Genomic DNA, 17036 nt, shown 5'->3' on the forward strand with positions numbered 1-17036 from the left:
TCTCTGTTTCTCAGGGCACCAACCTGTTCTCGCAGGCTTCAGCCTTATGAAGTAAGTTTCCCAGCCAATAGGTCTTCAGGCCGTCTCTGTCTCAAATTCAACAAACACTTTAGTCTGGGCAAAAAGTAAAATATGTAACCATTGTGGTGTGACTATCAACCATCAGGTATAAAAGCTGTGTTGTAATATGACTTCGAAGAAAACAGTAGCTCCTGAGAACTTGATATTAATGGTGTCTCTGCATGGCAATGGTCAAGATAGCAATCCAGGGATGCAATCCACCACACAGTAGTGATGTTAATGCTGGATATTGTGTCACAGGTACAGTGTGGGTTCCTGCCCACAATTTTCCATACAGTGGGAAGACAGGACTTATAGCAGCTGGGGAGGAATGTTGATGGGCAGGTCACCATGATAGAAGGGGGCTGAAGAGCAGAATTAGCAGAAACCTAGGAGTAAGCAATTACCTCTGTTCCTAAACAAGCAAACCTAGAGGAAATGAAGGAGAAAATAAAATAGATGAATTGGCTCTTTATTCTATTAGACAGTTTGTAAATGTACTCTATTCTTGTGGACGAATGAGAAGTTAGAGTTACTTTTCTCGGGGAAGATAGTTACAATTAGATAATTGTACAAGTACTGTATATGAATTATTGGCGCTTAACTGTCATGCTTGTGACAAAGATTCTATACAATGCAAGTGAGTGGGAGTGCTTTGGTAGATTGGAATGTGTCAGTCACTATTGTGCAGGAATCAGGTATGTGTTTATCTGGAACTGACAGTGGTGTGTTCTAATCTCAATTCTACAGCAGTGAAGGGCAAAGCAGAATGTTTCTATGAATCCTGTGGATTAAGATAAAATAATTCTGGAAGAGCTATATATATCATTTCATTTTACTTAGTTCTGCTAATGTTTTCTCAATTTCGTGATTTTTACTTAGCCTATCTATTTTTAGACATGATAGAAGTTTTATAGAACTGTCAATAATAATATATAAATTAAGATTTTTTTTTAGGAGGGCAAACTGCCATGATGGAGACTAAAAATAAAATATGCTGCAAATATGAGGCAGGTTAATCAGCATCTGAAAGAGAGAGACGGTTGATATTTGGAGTGTCACGGGTCAGTTCTGATTAATTCCATGCCCGCCCCCACCCCCATAAATATATCTTCCTCTTTCAGTTGGTATTGTATTTTTTGTGCACTTCCAGCCTTTTCTGTTTGTCTTTCATTTTCCAACCATTACGGTTTCATTTTGATTATCTTGATCGTATTTTCAATAACTTTAAAATAATTAATACAGTAATTATTACAAAATAAAATAAATTGTGCTGCTATGCATAACTTATTCTGTAAAATTTTAAACTTAAAAAAATCTTGTTTTATTTCCCTTGATTTATTTGGGAAACCCACCACCGTGAAGCATGAATAAGAGATGTTTTATAAGTTAATTTATGAAAATATATATTTACAATTTTCAAATCAGGACCTTCTTAGTAGATACGGTTCCATTTGCAGAAGAGGATTCTGTAACACTGTGGCCTGAAGAGATAGGTTAGACATTGTGATTCTCAGCACAAACTAAGTCAAACTATCAAAGGATGGTGCGGAGCAAAGGCAAGGAAAATCAGCAGTGTAAGAACATCCATGGGTGGCTCATCTACTGATAATACTTACTTTCTTGCATGGCCACTGCTCAGTGGATCCACTTAATGGCCTAGTTTAGCCATAAACCTACATCCTGCTACTTAGTGGCCCATTAGTAGGCACTGTCATGCTACCTAAGATCAAAGATCCGAATAGTATTTTCTAAATAGACCAAAAAACACATTGCACTTCAGTTGTGTTTCTTTTCTCCTTTTGGTATGAAAAAAGGGTTTTGAACTTGAAAGGGTTAAAGAAAATACATTATCTGTTAATTCAATTTAATAATATATATACCTAGATAAGACCGATCATTGTGCATTATGATTGGTGATGTGAAATGTGATGTAGGATTTTAGTAATTGCAGCATGAGGAATGGCCATGAAATGTACTTAACCAAATCCAGATGTATGGCTATGCAGCTAATTTCAGAAGCAGCTAATTTAACCAGCAATAGCTAGCTGATCTGGGATTAATTTGAAACGTGAGGTTTATTTTGCAATGTCACAGGCCCCTTCACTGGCCATGGCACTGAACCTTCCCCAGTATCTATTGGAACTATGTTCTGTTTAAGTGCCAGAGGCACCTCTTGCTTGTTTGGTGGTGTGGACACCAGCTGGCTGAATTGGGTACGCCACATCCCAAATCCTCCCACAATCCCTCCCACTGATTCCATCTGGATTTAAGTCATGCTTCTCTTTGATCACATTGCAGCACAGAATCTACATCTGTTCCTACTAAGTTAGCCCCTGAAACAACAAATTCCATTGTTGATTTCCTCAATGTGAACTACTGTATTTCACCCCCTCCCCCCTTACAACTTGCCTGAGGCTGTCTGAAGTTTTTTTATTTAGCAATTAGAAGTTATAAGGAATATATATTTTGTTGTTTGCTATTTTAAAAAGTGTGATTTTTCTATTTTTTTCATGTGTCAGCATAGTCCTGTTCTATGTCGTTAATAGATTTATAATTTGATGTGTTGTATCATTTTACTGCTGAACGCATCCTATAGGTGTGAAAAGCAAATGTCAGTCAATTTCTTTTCTTGGGAATGAAAATACACCATATTCTAAGTGTCTTCAAAAGGATAGGGCTGAATATTACATGCCCCCAGCGGCGTGTTTCCCACGGGGGGCACGTAAAATTGGGTGGGTGCCCTTCCCGCCCATCCCCATAATATTGGGGGGCGGGTAGGTGTTGAAATCGGCAGCCCATCTGCCATTTAAAATTATGAATTAATGGGCAATTAGGCTTGTTACCAAGCTTATTGGCCCTAATAATACACTGCCCATACAATGATACATTTGGCATGAGCAGGAGTGGGAAGCCAGATTTTTAACCTCAAATGGTGAAAGTGGGGGAAGGAAGGGCAGGGTTGCTCGTTATGGGCTGCCCTTTGCTGATTGCGAGGCAGACCCCCACCCCCCCTTAGACTGAGGAGCGGAAGACCCACTCGGCCCTTGCCAATGAGCAGTGCATTATGGCTGCGGGCTGCTCGGCGTGCTGTCACTCAGATTCATGCCAATGTGGTTTCTGGGATGGGGGTCATGCTGTCCCCATATTATTCAGTCCTTAGACTTCCATCTCCCTGGAGGTCTGAAGTCAAGAGGGTTTATTACAGTTTATTTTCCAGATCTTTCCTTGTTTTGCTGTTTATAACATGACCAGCCTTAAATGTTTGAAAACTCAGGAAAAATTAAATTATTGTTATTGCGAAAGTTTTATTGGTTTGCTAAACTTGTCTAAGTAAAATCATGTAAAATGGAATGTGACTTTAAGTTTCTGTCTTGGCTCTATTTTGGAACTATACCACAGCGTGAATTGTACATTATACAATTAACAGATTTGTATGTGTGCAGAACTTGCTTTGAACTTAATTTACTCTTGTATTAAAAGAGCACTCTTTCCAGAAATTCCAATTACTGCTGGCTGTGATTTGGAAGCAAAGACCAGCATGATCCATCAGTGTCATTCACTATGTCCAGCAACTCTTCTGAGCATAGCAGCACATAGACTCTAAATTAGATCTTATTTAAATTGAGAAAAACAAATTATTGTATTAGATATGGCTATTGCATGACATACATTTTGTTATTGAAGTTGAAATAAGTATAGATATTTATATATGGTCTTTCAAAAGTCTGCAGAGTGGGTAATATTGCTCTATGTATAGGAGCAGAGTGTAGAAGAGATATTATTTTCAAGCTCTTGGTCAACTCACTCAATTCGTTTGGGATTGGAATGGGATGCTGAAATACATCTGAAATCATTTACCCCTAATTCATGATTCCAAGATTTAGAACATTAAAGAACAGTTTTCAGGTGAAGCCTGTAGCATAAAGAAAAAATTCTGAGCCTGAAATGAATTTTCTGTTGTACTTTTGATCATTGTTAATAAATAATGATTGTGAGTAATGATAATTATTTCAAAAGAATATCTTATAGTGAGATACTGAAATCTAAACCCCTAAAACAATTTCAGAAAGTGTACTATTTAAAGGGAGGTCTTTCAGCCTCAACAAGACTGCAAGTTTTCCTGAGCTTGTAGCTAGTGTCCAAAGCACTATTCAGCGATTGTGGGTTAAGATTCATTCCATATGTGTTATTTCTGCCAATGCTAGTTTTAAGCATTATACATTAGAGTCATTGAACCCACATTTAGCTGTTGTGAACAGAGACTCAAGCTGCATATTCAGTTCTGCAGATATTGGTTTTAATTGTTGTGAGAGAAATTCACACCAAGTGTGTTCATTCTGCTGATTCTGAGGTTTAGATAATTTACATAAAGACTTTTCCTCCCTAACATGTCAGAATCTACAAATGTAAGAGTTATAAAGCGGAAAAAGTGATGAAACTGAGATGAAACTTTCCATCTTCATAGATCCACCACACATACCATCCTTCTCACTGTGTAACTTCTCTCTTCAGAAATGCATCCAGTTGACTTGAACTTAGACTGTGTGCTTCAATTGTCTTCCCATCCCTTTTGTGAAAAAGTTCCACCCCACTTTTTTTAACCTGAAAGTACATTTTTTTAAAAATTCTGCCACTGGTATATAATTTTTATTGGAGATACGTTAAATGAAAACATTTTACTTTGTGTTAATTTGTTCTTGAGATATGGGTGACACTGACCGTATTTATTGGTCTTGTTGCTGCTAGGGTAGTAAGAGTTAATCGCATTGTGCTGGGCTAGAGTTACATGTAGGGGAAGCAGGTTTCCCTCCCTGAGGACACTAGTGAATCAGTTGTGTTTTTATGCCAATTTGGCAACTTTCATGCTTGTTTCTTTTTTTGGCACTAACCCACAACTTGCCAGGTTTATCAGATTCAATTTATCAGCTTACTGCTGTCTTTAGTGTATTTTGTTGATGCATTTACTCACTTGTGCTGTAGCCTTCTCCATCTTAGCTACTTATCCTCTAGTTGAAGAAGCACTAGTGGGTGAATGTACACCTAAATAACCAGTTGCAGAGAATGCACCAATTAACCTGAAATGTCTCCTTTACTGGTCTTGCTGTGGGTCCTTCATTTTCAAAAAGCGCATCTACTGTTATTGTCAAGGATATAAAGGCCAACCAGCTGGTCCTCTGCTACTCCGTCATTGCAGAATTTCTTCCAGCATCTGCAGATCTGTGCTCTACAAGCACAGAATATTGTTCATCTAAGAGATGCAGCTGTTTTCTGAGTTGAAACTGGCCATCATTGCTTGTTGATCATGGATTGCAAAGCCTTCAGAGCAACAATGGGAGCAATTATGAGGGATTTGTGTATCTATGACCTGCATAACTGAGTTTGCCATTGGTCTTACCATATGTTTAATGCCAGATTGTAGTTTATCCGTCTTGGTATATCTTCCATTATTGTGCATGAAGACAAATTACAGTTCAACATAGGCTAGGGCCAGAATCTTCTGTTTGGTGTGCGGGGGTGGGCCTTGCACTACAACGCGAAATATGACACGCGGTGACGTCGGGCATGTGTCCCGACGTCACCACGCGTCATTCTGATCTTCAGTTCAGCGGGTGCACACCGGAGTCAGCTGCGCACCCGCTGAACTGTCAAAGGCCTGTTAAGGCTGTTAATAATCTAATTGAACTAATTGTCAGGGCTGCCCGCCCAATCTTAAGAAGAGCCCAGGCAGCCTTCGCATTTTTCATGGAATCTCATCCACGGGCAGGATGAGGTTTCATGAAGGGTTTATAAATTCAATAAAATGTTTCAACAAAATTCATAAATATGTCCCAGCTCATGTGACAATGTCACATGAGGGGACATGTCTGAATAATTTTATTTATTCTTTCAATTTTTGATAATTAAATTAATCTCCCTGAGGCAGCTCACTAGAACAGATTATCATATTGAACAAAAACAAAAATAACATTTTAAATTCAATTCTAATGCAAGATGCCTAACTGTGGACAAAATATGTAGCCATTTGTAATTATGGAGGGAGGCTCTGGAAACACTTTGGATTACTGATGTTGTAGAGTTGAACCAATGAACGGGCAAGCATAAGTCAACTGGCATCCACCATATCAATCATATCTTCTGCGTGAAAGAGCGCAGGCCCCGGCTCTCCCTCCTCCCGCCCGCTGAACACTAATTAGCCCGCCCACGTAAAATGGCGATCACGGACAGCGATCGGCTCCATGCCCACTCCCAGCCAGCCCACAGAATCACAGAATCACACAGTGCAGAAGAGGCCCTTTGGCCCATCGAGTCTGCACCGACACGTGAGAAACACCTGACCTACCTACCTAATCCCATTTACCAGCACTTGGTCCATTGCCTTGAATATTAAGACATGCCAAGTGCTCATCCAGGTACTTTTTAAAGGATGTGAGGCAACCCGCCTCCTCCACCCTCCCAGCCAGTGCATTCCAGACTGTCACCACCCTCTGGGTAAAAATGTTTTTCCTCACATACCCCCCCACAAACCTCCTGCCCCTCACCTTGAACTTATGCCTCCTTGTGATTGACCCTTCAACTAAGGGGAACAGCTGATCCCTACCTACCCTGTCCATGCCCCTCATAATCTTGAACACCTCAATCAGGTCACCCCTTAGTCTTCTCTGCTCCAGCGAAAACAACCCAAGTCTATCCAACCTCTCTTCATAACTTAAATGTTTCATCCCAGGCAACATCCTGGTGAATCTCCTCTGCACCCCCTCCAGTGCAATCACATCCTTCCTATAATGTGGCGACCAGAACTGCATACAGTACTCCAGCTGTGGCCTCACCAAGGTTCTATACAACTCCAACATGACCTCCCTACTTTTGTAATCTATGCCTCGATTGATAAAGGCAAGTGTCCCATGTGCCTTTTTCACCACCCCACTAACATGCCCCTCTGCCTTCAGAGATCTATGGACACACACGCCAAGGTCCCTTTGTTCCTCAGAACTTCCTAGTGTCATGCTGTTCATTGAATACTTCCTTGTCAAATTACTCCTTCCAAAGTGTATCACCTCACACTTTTCAGGGTTAAATTCCATCTGCCACTTATCTGTCCATTTGACCATCCCGTCTATATCTTCCTATAGCCCAAGACACTCAACCTCACTGTTAACCACCCGGCCAATCTTTGTGTCATCCGCATGATGGGGAGAAAATTCTCCCCCATGTTTTCTCCCGTTCTCTACTAAGGTATGCATTCCAGTATAAGTCAGTAGGAGTAATCTGAAACTGCATCCATTACTTGCTGATCATTCATTAACCTCCACCACTTCCTCACTGGTGCTCTGTGCCTTGTCGTCCTCCTCAACCTCACTAAGATCTTCCTAAATATGTACACAGGTGAGGGTGTCTGATTTTTGGCATCAGTGGTGATCGTCAGTACATGGTATTTGTATTTTGTTCTCCTTGTAGATCATTGGGTTTCCTTTTCTCTAGAAGGGAGCAGATGGACATTTTAAGTATGTATACAGAGATGTCCTCTGGAAGATCTTGGCCAAAAAAGCACATCTTTGTTTTATGCTGTTATCATTAAAGATACTATGCATAATAATATGTAAATACATGTCAAATATTCTACAAATATTAGAAGATATGATTGATATGGTGGATGCCAGTTGACTTATGCTTGCCCGTTCATTGGTTCAACTCTACAACATCAGTAATCCAAAGTGTTTCCAGAGCCTCCTTCCATAATTGCAAATGGCTACATATTTTGTCCACGGTTAGGCATCTTGCATCAGAATTGAATTTAAAATGTGTACCATATATTTTTGTTCAATATGATAATCTGTTCTAGTGACTCATATGGGTTTTCTTTAACACCTGTCACCCGATTAACTTTTTACATATTTAGCTAACCTGGATCACTTGTAGAAAAGCACTGACGAGGATATGTATAATTTAATACTTTTTTTTAGGGGGAAGGAAGAGAGCAGCGCACATCTCCTATCTATAATGTAAGTCAGACAAGAGAAACCACAGCTGTAGAGATAATGCAGGCTCCCTTATGGCCCCAGCTGAGCAAATTTAGTGTCAATGGGGTGCCTGTGCAGGCAGTACTCTCTTTAATTAGTCTCTCGAGCCTGGTTGGTGGCAGTTCCTCAGACTAACTAATCAATTTGTAGCTGTCTGATGCTAGGTGCGAAAATCTTCTCCGGCTGAGTTTTCTCCCACAGGTCACTCACCTACCCTACAGGAGCGCTCGTTTTAATTTTTCATCTTTTCCATCATGTGGTGCTGTCAGCTGGTTCTAAGAAAAAAGGAGACAAAAAAATATTTAGTTCAAAGTGCATGTAGGTCAGGATGGGAATGCATTATGGGTACTGATGGGCCAATTAATTATTTAGCATTTGGTGCTTGTTGAGCTGCAATAGGATAACAGCTGAATACAAATGTTATAAAGTATAGGTAACAACAGCATCAGTTTCAGATAGAAAAGGTTTGTGATTAGTGGACTGTAGTTTCAGGCTAAATAGGTGTATGACTATGGACTGTAGTTTGAAGCTGGTTTTGTGATTACATGTAGATTGCAGCATATAAGTCAACCTGACATATAAGACAACTCCGTTTTTCCGGCCTCAAAAATTGTGTTTTTGCATCTACTCAGCGTGTAAGTCGACCCCCCCTTTTTCAGCCACGACATGCTATATTCGCATTAGTAGTCAATGTCAATTTTTCACCCAACAAATGCCTTATAACTGGGCACAAGGGTTCGAGCAGGCGATAAGGGCTGTGTTACAAAGATGCACGGGAGCTTTAGAGCAGACCCTGTGTGGCAAACAACGAAGAGAAATGAATCTTCCAACAAAACGAATTAAGTATGAAGCTGGTTTCAAGCTAAAAATCATAACATTTGGTAACTCGTCAAATAAATTGTGCTACAATGAGGGAGTTCGGTGTTTGTGAAAAACTGGTGCGAGAATGGAAGAAGGGGGGATCCGCCCGGAAGAAGGGGGGATCCGCCCGGAAGAAGGGGGGATCCGCCCGGAAGAAGGGGGGATCCGCCCGGAAGAAGGGGGGATCCGCCCGGAAGGGGGGATCCGCCCGGAAGAAGGGGGGATCCGCCCGGAAGAAGGGGGGATCCGCCCGGAAGAAGGGGGGATCCGCCCGGAAGAAGGGGGGATCCGCCCGGAAGAAGGGGGGATCCGCCCGGAAGAAGGGGGGGTCCGCCCGGAAGAAGGGGGGGTCCGCCCGGAAGAAGGGGGGATCCGCCCGGAAGAAGGGGGATCCGCCCGGAAGAAGGGGGGATCCGCCCGGAAGAAGGGAGAATCCACCCGGAAGGGGGGATCCGCCCTGAAGAAGATGCCAAAGACGACCAAATGTGCCTTGAGAACAGGGACCAGCCACTGACTTGTTCTTTAGAAGCATATATTGGAATCAGTCCTCGAAAATTATCACCAGAAATGACATGCAAAGGCACTTAAGTGGGCCAAATCAAACCCTGAGTTTAGCAAAGATTTATGAGCAACAGCCAGTTCACAGAATCACAGCATTGTTGTGGCGCAGGAGGCCATTCGGCCCATCATGTCTGCACCGGCTTTCCAAATGAGTATTATGACTTAGTTGGTGGAACAAAAATATTTCATGCTGTGGCAGAAGTCCAAGATCGCTCAGACTACCATAACACCTTGATGGGAACTGTTAATTTTGGCAGCAATTCATCAGACAGCAGCAAAAACACAAGTAACCATTATGCCACTTCAACATAGATGAAACGCCCATGAATTTCGATATGCCCAGAAACCGATCTGTAAAGTGGAAAGATTCAAAAACAGTTCTGGTGAAAACCACAGGACATGAAAAGACCAGATTCATGATGGTACTAGCCCGCATGGCCACTGGAATGAAGTTAAACTCCGTGGTAATTTTCAAATGTAAAACCATGCCAAAAATTGAGTTCCCTGCAAGAGTTTTTGTGCATGTCCATGACACTGATTTGATGGATGAGGGTGGAGTAAAGATATGGATCAATAATGTGTGAAATGTAGCTTATGTAAAGAATGCAGCATTTTAATGTGGGACATGTTCAGATCCCATATAACCAATGAGATCAAGAGTCACCTGCAAAGATATAATATCCAAATTTCAGTTATACCAGGGAGTCTAACGTCCATAGTTCAACCTTTTGGATGTAGCGACAAGAAACCATTCAAAAATCATGTTTATGCCAAATGGAATAGGCAGATAGTTGACAGAGAAAAAACCTTCACAAAGAGTTGAAATATGCACACTGCGCAGCTTCATGTTTTGTCATCAAATCCTGGGATGCTATTAGTGCACAAACTATGATCAGATCATTACAAAATTGTGGAATATCCAGTTCAATGGATAGAGTGGGGTATGATCTGTTGTGGAGGGATGATTCTGAAACTAAACGTGCCACATCTGATCCAGAGTGAGATTGTTGCGACGATGCGATAGCCAAAGTGACTAGATGAATTTGATAAAACTCTTTGCATCAGATGCCAAAAACAATGAATTTGATGTGCTTTAAAACTCTCTCATTGTGGTTACAGGTATCTTTGTACAATTCATTTATTCAATAAATCGTGCCACATTAATTTTCTAATCTGTGTAATTTAACCTTGACTTGAGTGGATTTACAGTTACAATGCCCTAATAAATCTCATAAGGATCACTATTATTACCAATAACTGAAATAATTAGTAATTGATAGGTTTCATTTGATTGTGGAAAATAATTATTTAGGTTTAGTAAATATTAACTTTTCGATACTATATTCGTAAATATTCATAGCATCAAATGGAAAGATTAAAAATCTAGAGGGACATTTAGTAAATGATAGTTAATCGAGAAATGTAAACTAGATTAGCCAAGCAATAGTATTTATTGTTAATTAGTGCAGCCTCCTAATGTTAACATGTTCATATCAGATTTGAGATTGAAAATACTAATGTGCTGTGTCTGTTATATGTACAATGATATGATATGATTGTTGCATATTTGTTAAATATTCCATCTAAAACGCTTGTCTGAAAATATTTCAAACTGAATCTGCGAGGAAATCAACACAGCTAATTAAGATCAAAATGTTTCTTCAAAGGAAGGTAGATTTCCATACAAGATGAATTATAAACCACACTACTTTGAAGTAGCATGTTGGTCATTATTTGACTTGTTTTTGTAAAACGTTCCTACTCCTAGTCGATGGATCCAGACTAGCCCTAGAGATACATTGGTGAAAATTTCATTCTAACTTCAGATATAATTGTTTGAGATTTATAACAGTTCTTTACTAAGTTGGATTAGGTCAACGATTTAGGAAGGGTAAGGGATATGTTATGTTGTTCCCTGTTTTACAAGAGTTAAATAAAATAGGCAGAGTTAAACTCACTTTCAGTCTTGTGTCCATTGTGAATGATTATAAATTTGTGGCCCCAAAGTGTAAGCATATTGTTTTAGAATAGTAGTGTTAGTCAGTACTCTGTAATTCCTACACATCAGAGAACATCGAGATCCCCGACTCCATATTGACTTGAAATTGGTAAAAGCAAAACTGTGAGGTTCATTCTAATGATAACAGTGATGTGATTGTTTCTTCTTTTTGTTAAAGGTTAACTCCATCGCCAGTTCCAAAGAGCAGCTAAAGAAGCAGAAAAGCAAAGGAATTCAAGAACCTATTCCCTTGATACAGTCATGTTAGCGATTGGCTGCTGTCTTTACTACTATTCTTGCCATTTAGCATTGTGTGGGTTTATTTGTGCTTGTGCTCTGAATTTGACATATTGAATGCTAAACCATGGCATGCAGGAACCACCTTGTTTTTTTAAAGTTTGTTTAGAGATCCACTTTGCTGATAAATGATCTGTGCTGCTTTACAGGCTCTTGTCTGTCAGTCTTTTGATTTTCTCTAGTAGGGTAGCATTTTTGTAAAGCTGATTCAGATTTCACTGGCAACATTGAAATTCTGAAGATATTTTTGAAACTATCATGGGCATGCCAGGAAATCCTCTGATGCCAGGATTACAAAGCAATCAACAGTGGCATGAAAGACATTGCATATGTTTTACAAAAATCAGCATACCTTTGTATACAATTGAAATGAAATAGCTAGTGAACCACTGTGAACATTTCTGACAGTGCTCCAGCTGGGATCTTGCAAGGAACATAGATAAATCCACAGCTGATGGGGTGAGCCGCAGTGTTTAAAATGGTTTGTACTATCATGAGGATCACCTGCTTAGTTTTTTGGAAGAATACAAAAAACATGTATATAATGGAATCTCTTTAGTTCCTCTGAAATCTGGGGTTAGATTTATATCCAATTCTTTATCTGTTCAGACCCTGGAAAAGCATTATTGCTGCATGTCTGTTCATGCTAAAGACACTATAATGAGGGGGACTCATTCAAAAAGTAGAGTTAAAACCTGTGGGGTTGCACACTGTACTGAGCAGGAGTCACTGGATTCTTCAAATACTGTTGTCCTTTTAACCTTGTGGCCTCAGACCATTCATTATGTCCAGTACTAGCAAGAGTACTGACCTAATTCTAACATTAAGACAAATGTGTTTGAAAAAAGATTTTGTGCTTGGTTTTAACCCAAGACTAAATGCAGCAGCAAAATTTCTGCTCCTTTCTGTTTATAGTGAAATTGTAAACATGTCTTTTGCACACGCAAAGTGCTTCACCTAAAACAAGTTATTTTCGGTTATACGCAGCAGTCATCTATTTAACAAGTGTCTTTAATGGTGTCCTAATTTTTGTTCACTATTTCTTGCTGTTGCCTACTTGTGTAAACAGCTTTTCTTTTATCATTCATAGTCTATTGGTTACTACTTCCTTTCTATAAAATCATAGTTTCTTTCAAATGATTTTGTGGGATTATATTCAGTAGTTAAGGATAAATATATGTAATTTTGCAACAATAATATCAGTTACATTTTTTTCAATATTTACCATCTGACAAAATCCTATTTTATTCTATTGTGTCAAAACCCAAAAAGGAACAAACCCTAACATTCTGAAGACACACTCATTGCAACAACAAAATCGAAGCATGTAGCATAAGCATCATATAGATTGTACATTAAACATAAACATGTCTTTACTGGTTCATTGCTTATCAGAAGGAAGGGGAAAAAAATAGAGATGGGCTGTGAACTGTTCCAAATTATTCTATTAAAAATGCTTTTGATCATTTCATCCAGAAAGTGTCCAGTAGTAAATGAGACAGGAGTTAAAGATTGAGAATGAAGAGACAGCATGACTTAATATTGTCATTTTTCATTAAAATTAAACAAAAAATATTATAGAACATTCCAATTAATGTCTAGTTCCACATCAAAGAAGTCGTCTTTATAGTTTCTAATTCCTTCATACTGTATTCCAGTTAACCTTCCTGCCTTCCATGAGCTGTTCAAAATATTCACAGTCCCTCTAATTTGTATAGTCCATGGTTTTTTTGGATACTCCCAAACATAAGTAGAATATAGATTTATGTTCAATATTATGAAGGTAGCTTTCAAAATTGTAAATGTCATTGAGGGCTCTTATTTAAATTAAAGAACAGCTGTTCCGGCAATTTGTTTTATATATTTGGGAGAAATTAAAGATACAAAATCACAAAAATTTAGATTTAAGTTATTGAAGCCTGTCTGACTTATTGACACAAAAAATTATTGTGGAAGTTAAAATAAAAAATTGCAGTTTTTAACACTAACTTCATGACATCAATTTGTATAATTATGCTTCACCTCCCAAACATTACTCTTTTTCAGAAGTTTCATGTGTAAAACTTTCACTCTGTCTCTTTGATTCCAACTTTATTTTGGTTGCATCAATTTTAAAGACACAGTTATTTGAATAAGCAAATCTGAGAAGCATGTTTTATTGATGCGCCCATACCATCACTCTCATATAAAGGTCTTTTGCTTTTAAAATAAATGTTAAAAAGCAAATTAAGGAGGATAGTTTAAGAAAAATATCTTTTTGAAGTTTTTTTATCAAACCTATTAATATGGATATGTTTCTTCAAGGTCATTAGCAATGATGAAGTGCCCGTTTACAGTACTTGTGTGTAATATGACCCCCTGCAATGTGTACGAAATATCATGTTAATAGCAAATTGAGTCATGAAATTAAAAAAGTATTAAACCTAACTGAAAAAAATGCAAATTGACCTGTACTATAGCATAGTTACTTGATAAGTGTGGTTGTGATATTTGATTATAATGTACTCTTTTTATTTATCAATCTGATTTTTCTATAAAATAGGTTGCACTGTGTTATGCTGACTTTACAATCACTGAAATATACAGTTTAGAATTTTAAAGGAATTTAATGGTGCACTGAGTACTTCAATTATGTCAGTACTTGCACAAAAGAAAGCAAACTCTAGGAGTTAGAAACTTTGGAAGTATACTATGAAGTGAACACATTTATTATCTCTCTTTGTAAATATTCATCTTTTATGTGCTTTCACGGTGATACTATGTTGGGCGTACAATATTTTATTTTTGAGTTTTTGTGTGACAAATCAGCAGATGTTAATGAGCTTTATTTGAATATTTTAAACGGATAAATAATTCTTGGTTGACTAAACTTTGGTACATAGCAAGAATGCAGAGAAACATAAGCAATCACTGTGCAACTTGTCTGATCATCAATCTGTTCACTTCATGTCTGCATAATGGATTGTGCAGTCTCATAGATTATCCTTCTAAAATGTCCTGTGAATATTTATTTTTTGTAACTTTTTTTAAGGAAATATATAATGTATCTTCCTGCCAAGTCTTTACAAAAGAGGAATTAAAATAGATCAGCTGTTCCTCTCTTAAATCAAATGATAGTTCAGTGATTGCAATAACCGAGGTACCTTGCATACTGGGTTTTGAACGTCTCCCTGCAGACATTTACATGAAGATCGTTGTATGTTTATGCTGTACTGCCTTGTAAATTCCTTGAGCACTGAGGTGAAGGCAAGTATCCCAAATATGCATCTGTAATGTGTTGTTCAAAGAAACTGCACAAGTATGCTTCAATTATATTGGGTTTTTTTTTGTACGATGCATCTCTTCAAATTCATCTCCTTGACACGCTGTAGTTTGGTACAGAAACAAAAATATACATGAAATACAAACAAATTACCAACATTAAAAAGCCTAGAATGTAGTAACAGTATAAATGTTGCATTGTTTGTTACAAATTATATGTAATGAACTATTACAGATGTATTAATGGTATGTCCTTCTGTAACTGTTGGTTTCTTGTTACATGAAAATAAAATATAATACATCTGTATTTTAAATGAGTGAAAATTAATTACTGCCTACTTTGAGAAAGTACCAGTATAATTTTTAAAAAAAAACTAATATTTTAAACACCCGAATGGGTATGACCTGCACAAAATTACAAGTGGTGTTAATGTTTTAAAAGTTCATGACTTAATGCATTAATTGCATTTCTACATTGTCCTTTCATTTCCGCATAACTAAGTAAAACTGAATGAGCAAAATACTTTAAAGGAATGCGACATTAACTTTTTTTTTCAAGGAGGAGTTTGATGTATTTCTGGTAGTAAAAAATGTAGAAAGCTGCTGAATTGGTAGCCCATTGTGTAAACGCCCTGTCTTGTGTGGTACGAAGCAACAAAGACCAGGATGACCCTTAGACTTTGTTGACTCAGCTGATCTCATCACGGTCACTTATTAATGGTCTTTTGTCTAGGATAGGGTGAATCTGATTGTCTCAGTCACATATGAATTGGATGAGGTAGCCATGGAATTGTATGTCAGTATTTCAGGAAGGGAAGAATAAAACTGAAGGGGAGTGGGAGGTGGGGATAGGAGGTTGTGAAACAAAAAAATTTACATTAGGTGAATAATAGCTACTATCTTCATACACAAGTGCCAAATGAAAGAATGGCCTTAATGTACTTAACAAATGTTTGTCATTCCAAAATTTCTTGCATTCTTAGAAAGTTTCAATTGAGAGAGATACTTGGATTGTTGTGACATCAGATGTTAATAAGCTTTATTTGAATATTTTAAACAGATCAATGGCGCAGCCTCCATTGCCCTCTGGGGAAGAGAATTCCACATATTAACAACCCTCAGAGAATTTCTCCCAATCTCAGTCTTAAAGGGAGACCTCTTATTCTTAAATTGTGTACCCTTGTTCTAGACTCCCCCACAAGTAGAAGCATCTTCCAGGTATCCACCCTGTCAAGTCTCCCCAGGATCTTGTATGTTTCAATCAGATCATTTCTCATGCTTCTAAACTCCAATGGGTATAGGCCCATTCTGTGGAAAACAGCTAACACTGCTACTTCTCATAGATTAGCTCTGTAATTAAGGCTGACATTCAAAATATTTTTGTTCTCATCAGTAACTGGTGTCTAGGTGAGACATTTTGTCCCGTCTGCTAAAATTTTTTGCTTACCTTATATATGCCATGTCTGTCTTAAAAGATTTGTATGTTTTTACCATTATGGTTCCAATTACCAGAACAAAGAAAAACACATCGGAGAATCCACTTGTAGTCCCTTAGCACTGCTGGCAGCTTGCTCTTTCAAACCTACAACACCCAGGAGGTTAGTCATAAATGTGGGCGTTCACTGTGGTCTGGCAATATGCAAGGTGTCTGTTGTTGATAAGATACTTGGCATTACCATGAAAGTGTGCATTTGATACTTGATGTGCTGTTCAACAGTCCTCCAAGGATATAAAAAAACTTAAATATTACTGACATTTCAAATCACTGTACATGTCTGGAAAGTCATCTGCATTGAATTGTCATGTCCAGAATATGAAATTGGGAAGAATGTTTTTATAGAAAACAATGACCAAGAGAGACATATCAAAGAGCAAATAAACAACATACACAACTAAATCGCTCATAACAGGTGTGTAATTAACCATTTAATCACCTTGAGATTGTGCTGTTTAGATTCCATACACTTTGAACTAAA

The 17036-nt window shown here is 38.2% G+C and overlaps 1 protein-coding gene across 5 annotated transcripts in view; it reads left to right on the forward strand.

Annotated features, from left to right (window-relative positions):
• cdk14 (cyclin dependent kinase 14) overlaps positions 1-15374 on the forward strand; it is a 726725-nt gene extending 711351 nt beyond the window's left edge. For all 5 annotated transcript variants that reach the window (XM_078538467.1, XM_078538471.1, XM_078538473.1 and 2 more), the window contains one exon: positions 11681-15374. The gene's annotated coding sequence lies outside the window, so the exon portion shown is untranslated. The remainder of the gene's footprint in view (positions 1-11680) is intronic.
• The last annotated feature ends 1662 nt before the right edge of the window (positions 15375-17036 follow it).

Source organism: Cetorhinus maximus, chromosome 3 (assembly GCF_964194155.1).
Source record: "Cetorhinus maximus chromosome 3, sCetMax3.hap1.1, whole genome shotgun sequence".
Classification (NCBI taxonomy): Eukaryota; Metazoa; Chordata; class Chondrichthyes; order Lamniformes; family Cetorhinidae; genus Cetorhinus; species Cetorhinus maximus.